This window comes from Lepidothrix coronata, unplaced genomic scaffold (assembly GCF_001604755.1).
Source record: "Lepidothrix coronata isolate B3197 unplaced genomic scaffold, Lepidothrix_coronata-1.0 Scaffold8, whole genome shotgun sequence".
NCBI classification, from domain to species: domain Eukaryota; kingdom Metazoa; phylum Chordata; class Aves; order Passeriformes; family Pipridae; genus Lepidothrix; species Lepidothrix coronata.
In genome coordinates, this window is record NW_016690188.1 from 5,567,912 (window position 1) to 5,581,748 (window position 13,837).

Genomic DNA, 13,837 nt, shown 5'->3' on the forward strand with positions numbered 1-13,837 from the left:
TTCAAGACATTTCTTTCCATCCCTTATACATCTGCATATCTGGCTTGCTCCTTCTCCCTGCCCATTGCTATGTGTGTACACAAATTCCATGACTGCAGACTCTGGGAATTTCTCCCACAGCCTCCCAGAGAGTGACTCCCATGCCCAGGGCATGCTCCCACCCTCTGTGAGCAGTGGGCCTCCTGTCCTCTCCCTGACTCTGTACAGCCCTGCTCCGTCAGCCACTTCCTCCCACACTTCCTCTCCTCCCCACAACTTTATTCAGCTCCTCCACTCTGCTCCTTACAGCCTTCTCCAGTCCTTGCAGTCAGTAGAGGCAGGAGCTGGCATTCCCTCAGTATAAGCATTGCCCAGGGCAGGATGCATCTCTGTTGTTGCTTTTGCAACAACAGAGTTCTCACCCATCTAACAGATTTATGTGCATGGATCCCTCCCACAGGGAGGGAAAGCTGGAGGAAGGCATGGCAGCATGAAAGGACTTTCCTGGCATTGCTGGGTATGGCAGAGAAAGAAAACGAACACAGATGTGAGTTGCTCCCTCTGAGCCCCACTTAAGTTTCCTCCTCCAAGCTCTTCCTCCTCTATACCTAGTTACTCAGACCCATCTCTCTTGGGTGCTGCAAGGCTGGGCTGCTTTCACCTCCTCCAGTCTTCCCCTTACCTTCTCCACCCCCCATCCCTGCAACCTCAAGGGAGCAGGAGTGATGCACTTGCCAAATTCCAACAAAGATCCTTCCACTTCTGTCCAGCTGTGCTGCCACCAGCTTTCTGCATCCTTCACCTGAATAAGATGTGCTTTGCAGTTTCCCTTCAAAGGATGGTAGTTATGTCTTCAATAGTTTGAGAAAGTGAATAGCCTGAGGATGAAGTGGAGGCCCAAGAGCAGGAAAGGATATTATACAGCAGGATCTCCTGTCAGATAAGGACTCAGCTCAAAACAGGTATTTAATGACAGTTTATTTACAGATCATGTGGTCCTAACATGGCCAATCTGAAGAGATACTTGCCTGTCATTTAACAACCCTATCCTGTGTTCTGAAACATGAAAGCCTGAACCTTTCCCAGCCAGGTGCAACCAGAACAAAGACTTGTACCCACTGTATTTAGCAACCTTTAGGTGTCCTCAGTGAGGGAAGAGAATTGCAGCAGGTTTTCAACCTTTTTTCCTTGTCGTTGGACTCCTACATACTTGCTCAGGTGCAGGGCTCTGAGAAGGGAGGATGCTTAGATGGACACACAAGCACCATAAGCCTGTACAGTCACTTGTGATCTTCCCCTAGATATGTATCTATACGACATTCCTGCTGAAGAGTTTTCAAGGAGCTTGAAAGGGAACCAAAGGCAATATCTGCTTCTGAAGAACCCAAAGAACATGCAAGCAGCTCCGTTTAATAGCCCTCATAACACAGACATCTGACAGAGGGACAGCTACACTGCACTAGGGTATTATTCCTTTTAGCAAAAATGACTCAAGAAAGGGCAAGAAAGGGGAGATGGTCTGTGAGAAAACATCCACAAACTTATCACATCATAACCCCTTCAGAAAAGAGTTCTGATTACCCAGGCATTAGTTCTGGGGCTTGTAATGGACAAAAGGGCAGAGGTCTTTGAGAGAGCACTGTGGCATTTTTCTCAGTGGTTGATTATTTTCCCTTAAATTTTCAGGAATTTAAAGCTTGCACAGGCCAAACTTTTGTTTTACTTTGGCAAAGCAGGAGGCTGAAGGGCAGGAAACAGAGGAACTTTGCATTCACATATACTTGCATAAAACAGTTATGCATTGAGCTCTATCCACCCATTACAGTAGTATAAGAGAAACACACTTCGTCCAAGAGCTGTATTTATGGTTCAAACGCAAAATGGCCAGCCTCTTTATGGTGCACCTTTTGAAATGCCATCCCAAATGTTCTGAGAAGACTCAGAACTTAAGCCCCTAATTTTAAACCAAAAAGCACAGGAGTCCACTTTTCTCAGGCTCTGGGCTGCCTGCAGCCTCTGAATATACTCTCCCAGTTTCTCTTCCCCACCAAGAACAAAATGCTTCCCCTGCTGTGCCCATTTGCTGCCTCCTGGCTTAGCAGGCTGCAGAGGATCTTTGCATCTGAGGCTTTCAGAAGACAGTCTGTAATGAGCTCCGCACACTGCCACTCTCACAGGCAGAGTGAGTTAGTCAGAAAGCACAGTTTGAGCACCACTTGCTGCACAGATCTTCAATAGAATGTGTAAGAAGGTGGATATGTAACAGTGAACCCAACTTCCAGCTCAGTCCAGTCTTCTTTGCAGTTTCATCTAACATGGGCTCGGCAGCTGTCAAGGGAAAACACAGTCCTTTTCAGAAGGCTACTCAGTACATGTAACCTTCAGACTCTCCTCTGTGCATCCCAAACAATTGCACACAGGCAGTGAGAGAGGATGCTCCTGCGACTGCGGAACAATCCCTCTGTGTTGTGGCTTTCAGCTCCTCCATAGGAGGAGGCAACACTGTTCTCTGCAGAAGCTTTTAACTACTAAAGCGGCTGCTTCCGTTTCCCAGGAAAGGCCGGGTGGGACAAAGACCTCATATATAAGAGGCCAAAGGACCTCACACCAGCAGGAGGGGGAGTTTTCTGCCTTCCCCACGCTGTTTCCTTTGTCCTGAATTCCTCCTTCAGTACAGGGGACAGAGCCTTTGTCCGAGATTGGGCTGACCATGTGCAGCTTCTCCCCTGCCTCCTTATCCCAGGATTAAGAGATGCTCTTCATAACAGGGCTTGCTGGTCTCCATCACGTGGATTCCTCCTCACCCTCCTGCAGCAGGGAGGCTCCAGGCAGGATGGAGAAAAGGCTTCTTCCTGCAGAGAGCTCAGCTCCCCTCCACTTTGGGCAGAAAGCATCAGCAAGATCAGTCCCGATCCTGAACTGCAGCCCCTCCAGATGCATACCTGCTAAGGGCCAGCACCCCGGCATCCCAGGGTGTGGGGCCTGCTGGCTGTCCCTCTGCCTCTTTGGCTGCTGCAGCCCTGCACAGAGATGCCTCACACAGCTTCTTCTGGGCCTCTGTGTCAGCTTCTTTCCCCCCTCTCCCATAACAGCTCAGGTGCAATGTGAAAGCTAAACCAACTTGTGCACTTATAAGTGTAACCATGTATCAGAGTTAAAAGTCTTGCTGCTCTGTCTATCCCTGACATTTAGGAGCAGAGCCAGGGCACATGGACTGATGCAAAGCAGAGGGAGATAAGACAGATTTTTGACTCCCCCACGCCCCCCCTTTTTTTTCTCTCTTTCTTTTTTTTTTTTTTTTAACAAACCAACTGAATGAACTGTACTGAACAGCTGAAAAACAACCAGCCAAGTTCAGTTCCCAGGCAGGAACAGGACATGAGTTGACAGAATTAAAAGGGACAGCATCAGTTGAAATCCAGCCAACTCAAACCAGGCCTAAACCTACTTTATCTAAATTGCAGTAGCAGCTACAAACAAGCCTTCTCTTTCAGGCTGCACTGAGATCCCTCACTTACTGCCTAGAAATAGTATGCAATCAGTAAAGCAGTCGGGGAAGACAGCTTTCCTTCTATTTCAACAAAGTCTTTTATAAGGAACAAAGACTTTCTGTGCCTCTGCTCCTGGCACAAGGTCTCTCCACGCCTTAGTGTCAACCTATCCTTTGGGGCTGGAGAAGGTCAGAGACCTGTTCCCAGCCAAGAGCTAGAAATTGGAGAGACAACAGTGGCTTCCATGGCAAGGCACAGGAAGTAACCTGCCTGACCCATGAGTCCTGCAGGAGTGGAAAAAAGACCAAACTTCAGAAGATTAGGGAGGTGGAGAAGAAAAGGCTTTAATTTATGTTATATAGCCAGCTCACTGACAGTGTAACACATAGACTTTTCATCCTCCAAGGCAAATGAGAGTACAGATGTCCTTGGAAACTCTGGGGTTTTCAGTCATGCTTTCCTACTGCTGCACTTCTGACTGGGAGGAAGCTTGGAGGAGCCCAGCCCAGGTTCACATCACCAGTGCTAACATAGCAAAAGGCAACGTTGCACAGCAATGGTGCTGGTCCCTTCCTCTCATATTCCTGAGAGTGTCCTGCACTTTTTAAACCTGGCCAGAGGGCTGCAGTGGCTTTTTTATCACTGCAGAAATAGAAATTTTGTGGAGAAGAGATTTGCTGGTGTGGCAAAAGGGCCCAGCAAGTCCCAAATTAAGGCCACAGAGATGCTACTCACCAAAAGCAGCAAAAGCTAAATAAATGCCAGCTTGTGCCATCAGTGGCTGATGAAGGGACAGTGCTTGAAGGCACAGGGCAGAAGTGAGCCTGGCACTGGGGTGCCTCCAGTATTGCAAAGGGGAAGCAGCCTGCCCATTCTGAACAGGAAGAGAAGTCAATATAACCAGCAAAATCTAAGGCCATACAACTCCATTTATGCTGTCAGGAAGAACAGGGGCACACCACCCACGTGGTGGCATAACCGCACTCAGCAGCATTCACAGCTGTGTTCCTGCTCTATGTGCTCAGCTAACCACCCACACCTGAAACCACTCTGACCAAAAGAGGACTCACAGAGAGGAAGGACAGGCCACCACGTGTGTGCTAGTTCACAACCTGGGAAGTCTCAGCCATGGCCAGGGCCACTGCAAAGTTCCTCTTATGACTGGCAAAAGCCTGTGCTTCAGCACCCACCAAGAAAACAGAGGTGGGTGTTTCCCTTCCTCACAAGTGAGGATAAAAGCACTGGACTATGAAGGTCCCACAGATTAGTCGTACAAACTGACAAATAATATTAAACTTTGCCAGCCTGCAGAGAGGGGCTGCATTAATTTAATTTAGGGAACCCAGAAGCACCTCTGCATGCTGACCCAGGCACCAGTCTCAGTGTCACCAACGCCAAGATCTGTCCTCTCCATCTTTTTCAACTGAAAAGCTCCCTCCACTGAGGAGCCTGGGTGTTGCAAACAGTCAATATGGGTACAGCTGGTCCTTACAGACCCCTACTGATGGTTGGCAGGACCACCTTAACATTTAAAACAAGTGCTGGAAATTGCAAGTTTCTTGAGGGGGGGAAAAGAAGAGCTATAATAATGAGTTCCAATGAGTTCTGCTGGACCACACCCAGTCACAGAAAAAAAAAAACAACACGGATTAGAGGAAAAAGTTTGATACCAAAGACTAAACAATGAGAAGGTTTCTTAAGACTTGCTATGTCAGGAAAGTGGGTAGGACAGAAGCTGTCCCATTCTTCAGCACTCAAAGAAAAACACAAATAAAGCCACACCACTAGACTGATGTTTCTCCTCTGAGAGCTCAGGTACACAGTCAAGTCAGCATGGGTTAAAACTGCACACACAGGTTGAGATGGGTGTGAGACTTGGCTCTTGAGCTGCAGGAAGGGTTTCTTGCATCTAGCACTGCTCCTGTGCCAGCTGAGGGGTGCACTCACACAAGGAGAGCAGAGCTGCCACAGTAGGATGAGCCCCATCTGGCGGGACAGGGCAGGGCACGACAGGGCAAGCACACAGTGCCAGCAGGCAAGTTCCAACCCTTGAGCATCCTGAGCAGTAACAGCAACAAGATGGTAAGAGTAAATCCGGTCCCAGCTTCAGTGTTTTCCCTGCACAACCCTGGGACAGTATTTCAAGAGAAGATGCATTTATGTGCTTGTAGAATGTCTGCTCTTAGAGTCATCCTTTCCTCAGACAAAAACATTTTCCATGAGGTCTCCTCAGTGCTGTCTGATTGACAGCTTTGCAGACAGATGCTTCTCTCTGGATTACTTGCAGTGCTGCATAAGATTTATTTGTGATCTACAGTAGGGAGTAAAAAGGGTCAGGTCCATCTGCAACAAGCACTTTGCTGCAATGCTTTTCAAGACTATTTACAAGAGTTACATTTGGCAATTCTCTCCCTGACAAATTCAGAGCCGCCAGCCAGCTCTGGAGGAAGCCAGCAACAGGTTTGAGACCAAAGCACGAGCTTGATAGCTGCCTGTCGTGCCCAGCACATCAGCCAACCATTCTGCACACCAGCAACCGGTTTGTTTTATCAGCCAGCACATTATTTGGTACTGGTCACAGCACGTATGTCCCAGCTGGAAACGAGGGGATGTGACAAGGCTGGCTTAGGAGACAAGGGGAGGGATGGGAAGCATTGGGGAGATGGGCTCACAGGCAGCAGTATGAGGAGAAGGGGATTTGTTGCAGCAGTGCAGGACACGGGGCTAGTGCACAAAGACACAAGGACTAGGCTTGATCCGAGCTGCTGCTCACAGAACAGCTTGTTTTATGGGAAACATCTAAGAGGAATTAGGCTAAAACCCAACCAATTTCTCATGGACCACTGAATAACTATCAGATGATGAGAGCTTTTGGCCATGACAAACTTGGGTTAAATTGGAACCAGTGACTTAATGTTTCCATACCCCTTTGCAGAATAAGGGCATGCAGCCTGCACACTCGGGTGAGTCCTGTTCACCTATGGCAATTTACTGCGCTACAGTTTCAGTGTTTGCGGAGCAGAATTCACTATGCAACAGGTTCTGCTGAAATGAAATTGATGTTGATTTATACTTTGTAGAGCTAAAAAATGCAGTTAATCCCCCCCCCTTGTTTTTAATCTAAAATCCTGGAATACTATGGAGGAGCCAGGGCCAGCTCTACACTGGAAACGGGTCAATATTACAAACAGATGATAGAAAAAATATATATATTTTACAGAGCCATAGCAACCAGAAGAGAATAATAAATCAGCCTGGGGTTGGGGAAAAAAAAGATAAAGGCACAGTCAGGGAAAAATATATATGAATTACTGGGAGATTTTATTTGGCTTTAGTCATCCTACTGGGAAGAAATAAACACTGTTTTACAAACAAGCTAGACAAGCTTCATTTGTATTCAAGGAAGCAAGAAGTTTGTTTTGGGTTTGGAGTTTGGTTGTTTTGTGTTTTTTTTTCCCTTTTTACACACAGAAATTGGCCTGTGTCAAGAATATTTGAAAACATGTTGGCAAAGAAAGAGTCACTGAGGCTATTACACTGAAGCTTTTGGACTCCAGAAGATCTGAAGATGAGGCCTAGTGGTTACGGCAGGGCAGCAGGTGTCAAGTTATCTGCTGGCTTAATGGCTGCACGTCTGTGACCCTAGTCAAATCACTTAATCCCACTGAGCCCCATTTTCAGAGTAAAAGTTATAATGCCTGTCAAACACGAAGTGCCTCTGTGGCTCAGACTAAACCAAATTGAATCAGATGAAAACTGCTGAATAAGAAGAGTGCATCTATACCTGCAGTCCTTACAACTTCTGAAATGACCCTTGTTTAAAAAAGAAGGGGGAAACTGCAGCATACAGAGATAGCATAATGGCCATAAACTGATGCACTGGGACATCAAGCACAGGAACAGTGTGTGTGTGTGTGTGTGTGTGTGTGTGTGTGTTTCAGTGTGTGTGCTCCCTCAAACTGGACACAAGCTGTCATAAAATAATTTCTACCTAAAGAAAGTATGACATGTAAGAAATTACTAAGGAAAGCTAGATGTATCCCATTTTGGGCTTGCTTTTGAGCCTGGAGGCCGGAGGCTTATGCAGCTGTGCTGCCTCAAGGCACTTGCAGGCGTCAGAACCATCCTCCTTTCCAGCTTTGGGAAATTGGCCCACAGACTTGAATCGTGACAGAGGATAGAAGCTCATGGATACTAAGTCCCTACAGGTTTCACAGAAATAACTAAAGAATAAGAGAATATATTTCATTGCTTATACTCTGAAAAGGGAAATCCTCACCATGACAGTGCAGAGGTGTCTGCAGGGAAAAAAACTCCACATAACAACCCAGCTACAGTTAGTTAGATCATTGTTTTGACATGTTGTTATCAACATGTATAACTCACTATGTACCTACTGGAATTGGTTGTCCAATCCACTTTTCAAAAGTAATAAGTTTTCTAAGGAATAATTAATGTAATTTTCTCATGAAGTAATCAGCTGAAATCTACATTAAATTGCCACTGTTGAACTTAACATCTTGCATGCTTACTTTCTTTGCCTGTACATTTGGTTACTACTGTTTTGCAACCCCCAAGACACAAACAGCTTCCTACTACTGATTAGTCAAAGATTAAATACTAAAATTCAACTTTTAAATTAGTTGAGACATCAAACTCACATTTAAATATCTTTCAGTGCACTAGTAATCAGGAGACTATGAAAAAAGATAAATTATATATTTATGGAAACATAGAAAATTATATTTAGAAGGCCTAGTCATTCAAGACATAATTATAATATAAAGGAGACTTAAGAAGTCTCCTACTTTGCCCTCACCTAAAGAAGGATCAGCTCTTCCTGACAAATATCCATGAAGAATAGTTTGACTTGTTCTCAAAGGTATGCAGCAGTAGGGAATCTGCAACTAGTCAGTGCTTCACTGCACTTGCCATTCCAAAGTTTTCCTAATGACAAACCTTAAGCCTATTTTACAGAAATTTTCGTATTGATAAGTCTCTCCTATCCCCAGTAGGGGATTACTTTATTTATTACTTTGTTCCTTACAGCAACCTTTTGCATGTTTGAAGACTGTTCTCTCATCTTCCTTCCATCTTCTCTTCCCTAGACTAAACAAACATAACTCTTTTGATCATTCCTCCACAGGTCATATTTTCTAGACCTCTGGATCATTCTTACTGGTCTCCTCCAGGCTCTCTCCAATTGGGATGCATCTGACTTGAAGCCTTTCACCTAAAATGAGATACAGTGGTCTCCCTTTCTCTTGCAGTGCCATCTATCATATGCCATACACAGAACATTTCTATTTGTACATCAGAATAATTTCACTTCTATCTCTCAGCGTGAAGAGGATGTTGGTTTAGGTATAGCTTATTAGTGATAGTAACTCCAAATAGTTTTCCTCTCCTTTCAGATCTGCTGCCTTTCCCCAGCTGATTTCACTGGATTACTTCTGTCAGGACAGGACCTCACACCTGTTGCACCTCCCCGCCCTTACTGCACATCGGTACTTCAGACTGTTTCTGTAGGTTGCTGGAATTCAGGCTGTTCTGAATTCCAGCCCTCTGTGCCATAGTGCTTTGCTGTGTCTGCAGATTTCATCAGGATACTCTGCATTTCATCATCCTGGTCAATACCAAACTGCATGAGCTCTACAAGAGATTTTAGAGGAATCCAAACTCTACACAGCTTTTGTGGTTGATGACTGCACATTGCCAATTACTCAGTCTAAATATCCAACCAGTATTGTATCCATCTTCTTTACCTTTTATCAAGATCACATTTCCTCAGCTCACTCACATACTTGTTAGAAAGGACAATTAAAAAAATCTCACTACTAACAAGGTAACCAACATTCACTGCTTCCCATGGTGCCTGGTACTTTGTCACAATTAATTTGTTCTGATTTAATCTTGATAAATCCATGCTGGAACAACCTTTTTTTTTTTTTTCTTTTGCATTTTGGGGGTTTGTTTTTGTTGTGGTTGTTTTTGTTTGTTTGGGTTTTTTTCCAGTATATTGCTCTCAGGACACATATCAGTCAGGCCCTTGAAAACAATCTAAATTTACCTTAGAGAGAAAAAAAAGTGCAGATTTTAATTTCAGAAAAACACAAACCATAGTCTCTCTATAGTGAGCAAGTATTGTAATACTGCAGTACATAAAGAGTTAAGCTCTGGATAAGCTTTCTTCAGGCAAAGCGTTCCTTCTTTTTCATTTGAATTGAAGTATAAATTTGTTCTACCATGAGATATTTCGAGTATAGCCACGAACCATGACAAGCTAAGGTCATTGAATTGTGCAGTTTCATTTTCAAGGTTTGAGGGTTTGGAGTTTTTTTAAAACTAAAAATAACAGAGCTGGAATTCATGCTCATGGTCAAACGGTGATAAAATTAAGAACAGATAAAGCCACAAATAAAACTTTTTGAGACTTTCAAGCTTGGTTTTGTTGAAGGAGGGTAAGTAGTGCCCTTTAATCAAAAGCACAAAGCATCAAGTGCTTGTTACAGTGAACAGAGAAGCCAAGGCTCAAAGAGTTTTGAAATTCAATGCAAAAGACTGCTTTTCTAAAGCACAGCCACAGTGCAGGAGAGAGAGAAACAAAGGAATGCAACATTCATTTGCCTGAAAGTGTTTGTTACAAAAATACACCTTTTGCAATGAGACATACTTTGCAACTGCAATACACAGGAATAATATTTAGGACAGCAGTAGCTGCTAGATGAGTATTCAACTCAGTCGTCACCACCTGAAAATGCTCAGGCTCAGCAGGAGTATAACTATACCTTACTCTCCCCCAGCTTCAACTGGACTCAGCAAAGCGCCTCTCTGATAACTAAAAAGTTGGCTTTTATCAAGAGATAAGAATTTAACTCTTAGCATAGCTTTCAGAGTAAACAATCTTTTGACATGCGAAAGTGCTTGGAGCCTATCCAAAAAGTTTCTGCCGGTTTTATTCTTTTTCTTACTTCTTGTTCAGAGTGGATTCATAAGCATTAGTTGTTCCAGTTCATCAAATGTTTTTAAGGCTACTTTGGAGTATTAAAGAGACTCCACAGATATTTTTTTTAAACAACCAAAGAGGACAACATTAAGGTACATACACCAGAGTCAAACAACGCTTGTCACTGTTGCATTTGACAAATGCTTTAAGTGGTACAGTCAGAAAGAACTTGAGCAAAAAGAAACCTTTCATCATGTAAAACAATGCTGTCGTGCCACAGCCTGCCTAGTGCCCAACGAGCTTCAGAAGAGCCAACCTTTCAAATACTTCAGAGTTTTAAAGTTTTGACATGTAATCAGAGAAGTCCTGTTAAAAAAAAAAAAGTTAAAAAGACAACGGCAGAAGCTCACTTGGCTTTTCAGAGTCAGAATGTCAAATTAGGGGAAATCCTATTAGGCCAAAAAAACCAAACCAGTAGCATTGCTGAGGAATAGGTGCCTGGTTACCCAGGAGTGATGCAAGGGAGAACATGGGAACTGCTCTGGAGATTGCCAGCCTCAGAGGTGACAGCTTGTGGAGGTAAAGCAAAACAAAGTGGGACACAGTACATGTAGCAGAAGGATTCAGGGCTCTGAAGAGCAATGGAGTGAGAGTGCTTTGACTAAATTAGAAGCTTACTGCACCTAACTGTGGTCAACTGGTATGGCCCTGAGAGATCAAGAAGAAACACGATAGAGTATGCCCTATCACAAGTCTTAGTTTTAAATGCACCATCTTGTCAGGATTAACCTTGATATCTTTAGAAGATTTGAGTCTGAGAAGGTTTCTATTCAAAAGACATATGATATCCAATTTGTACTGAAATAAAACTAGAGCTTGTTCACTTGTTGCAACAGCACACAGATTCCCTTTTTACAAGGCAAGGAATGGTTAGTAACACTTGGTGATAGCACAGAGCTGCTTGCTTAAGGGCATAAAGCACTATGGAAAAAAAAAATCCAACACTTCTGTAATATTTTAAGAAGCCTCTGCAGGTCTCTTGTCCAGCCTGCCTATTTGAAGTGGAGCCATCACCAATGCTAGATCAGGGCCAACTTGGCTCTTTTGAACCAAGTTCCGAACATTTTCGGAAACAGAGATCCAGCATCTCTCTTATAAACCATTCCCTGTCCTTTCCAACTCTCCTTGTGCATGAATTTTCCCTGAAGCCCTTCCAGGGCCTCCCACACTGCAATTCAGAGCTGTAGTCCCTTGATGTATTATCTAGGGCTTGACCCCACAATCTTGTAACTACTCTCCCAACAGCTGTAGGCTCTGATTAGATCACCCTGGCCTTCTCTTCCCAGGCTAAACCGACCCTGCTCCCCCAGCTCTCCTCATAGCTTATGTGCCCTCGGACCCTGACCACCTTGGACTACCTCCAGTTTTTCAGTATCTCTTAAACTGGAAGGCCCAAACCAGAACACAGTATTTTAAGTGAGGCCTCCCCAGTGCCATGCCAAAGAGTTAATAACTTCCCTTAATCTGTTGCTCATGCTCTTCCTAAGGTAACCCAGCATGTGGTTTGCCCATTGTCCAATAAATGTAGTGTTGGCTCATACCCCATTTCATAGTAAAAGAAAAAAGTCAATTTATGATTCATACACTCTTGTTTTTCATAATGCAAATTGAGAGCTAAACACCCAGAGGCTAGAATCTGTTAGCGTGTATTGGAGCAGTGCCTTTAAAGAGTCATGGTGGATAGAAAGTCAAAACCAGCATGGATAAGCAGTGGATAACACTGGAGGGCCTGAGAAGTTCACGCCAGATTGATATGTATGGGCACAACCACTCTTTTCAGTCTAAAAACAGTTCTTTGGCTTTGAGGTCAAAAAGGAGGGACTACATTAGGGCAGGAACCAAACAAGGGAAGTCTCTGCCTCAAATGCCAGCTTAGTCACCAAGAAGTTTGCCCTAAAGTACCTTACCAAATCCTGTTTCACTCTGCAGACCTTCTCTCACCCACGAAAAGACAGAGACAAACAAGCAACTGCTATAGAGAGGCTGCTTAGTGGGTGAACAGAAGGCATGGAAACTACTCTATCAAAAAGACAGTTAAGAGAACCTACCATGGACTAGAAAATTTAAAAGCCTCCAAAAAGGCCTTAACGTAAGGTAAGTTAACATGAAACATGTATGTTATTTTATATCTAAGAGGGAGACTTTAGACACAGATGTTTTCTTTGGACTCTGCAATCATTGCACAGAAAATGTGGGTATGAATTCATCGCTGCATGGTCAGTATCAAAGAGCTATTATACAATACAATTTTAGGCAGGAATGGGAACCTCAAACAATGGCAAAAATAATGACAGTCACATGGATTCAGATGCTTAACAGTAGCAAAAATCAAGACAGAAAGGTGAGCCAAATTTTGGATGGCAAATGGTGAAGACAGCTACACAGCAAAGGTTACAAAAAGACAAGCAATTGTCTGTGCTGGCACTGGTCTACGTCAGTGAATATTTAGAAAAATACCCCACAAGAGTTGCCACTGCCTCAGAGATTTGTCACAGATGTTAGCTGAGCAATCCTGTTCTTATCCAGACCTTTTCCCTTTGAGAGTCAGCCAGCTGACTGAAAACCAGTGACAGAATCAGAAGTTACTGAGCAATTTATTAACTAGTAGAGCAGGTACCAAATGTTAGAAATTCGATAATCATTGATTTAGAAGGTACTTTACCTGCAAAGGACCTCAAACTAGGTTAAAAAATGTTCTTCAAATATTTTCATTCAGATCTTGTGATGCTGCAAAGTGCCTTTTAAGTACATTAGGAACTTAGCCATTCCACAAGTCTTCATGTGCTAACACTGAAACCAACATTCAGTCTACTGATATACATGAAACCCTGAAAGAACAGTGCAAGAGGGTCATTTGTAGGCACCTTGGTTCCCAGTTTTCTGGCAAGTCTCTATCTGCATTAATGATTCACAATTGTTAATTCCTTGGCCCTCTCAGCCTTAGCATCCCTTAGGACTTTTATATTTTCACATCTCAAGAGCTCTGTGTTTACATACATTGCTACTCCTCAACTGCAGGAACCATTGGAAGAGATTTGGTTGTGAAGGAGCTGCAATGTTTTTGGAAGTTATAACCCTTCTGCTGAGAAGTGAGACTTTATCAGATGGCTGCTCCTGAGCCATTCAGGATAAGCAAATGTGCTTTTCTTGCTGAGAGAAGATGAATCCAACTATGCAGAAAAGAAACAAAGAGTCACTGGGCAGAATTCCTATAGTTACTGGCTGTTCTGTACCTTCAGCTTTTCAGTACTTGGGACTTGCAGTTACCTGAACAGCAGTGCATTCTGTCCCAGCAAGCTGGGCTGATGGAAGGAACACATTCTTTTGGGTTCCCACAAAACGACAATTCTTAAGATTTGAT

The 13,837-nt window shown here is 43.8% G+C and overlaps 1 protein-coding gene across 2 annotated transcripts in view; it reads right to left on the reverse strand.

Annotated features, from left to right (window-relative positions):
* SUFU (SUFU negative regulator of hedgehog signaling) overlaps positions 1-13,837 on the reverse strand; it is a 97,918-nt gene that overhangs the window by 54,075 nt on the left and 30,006 nt on the right. The window lies entirely within an intron of this gene.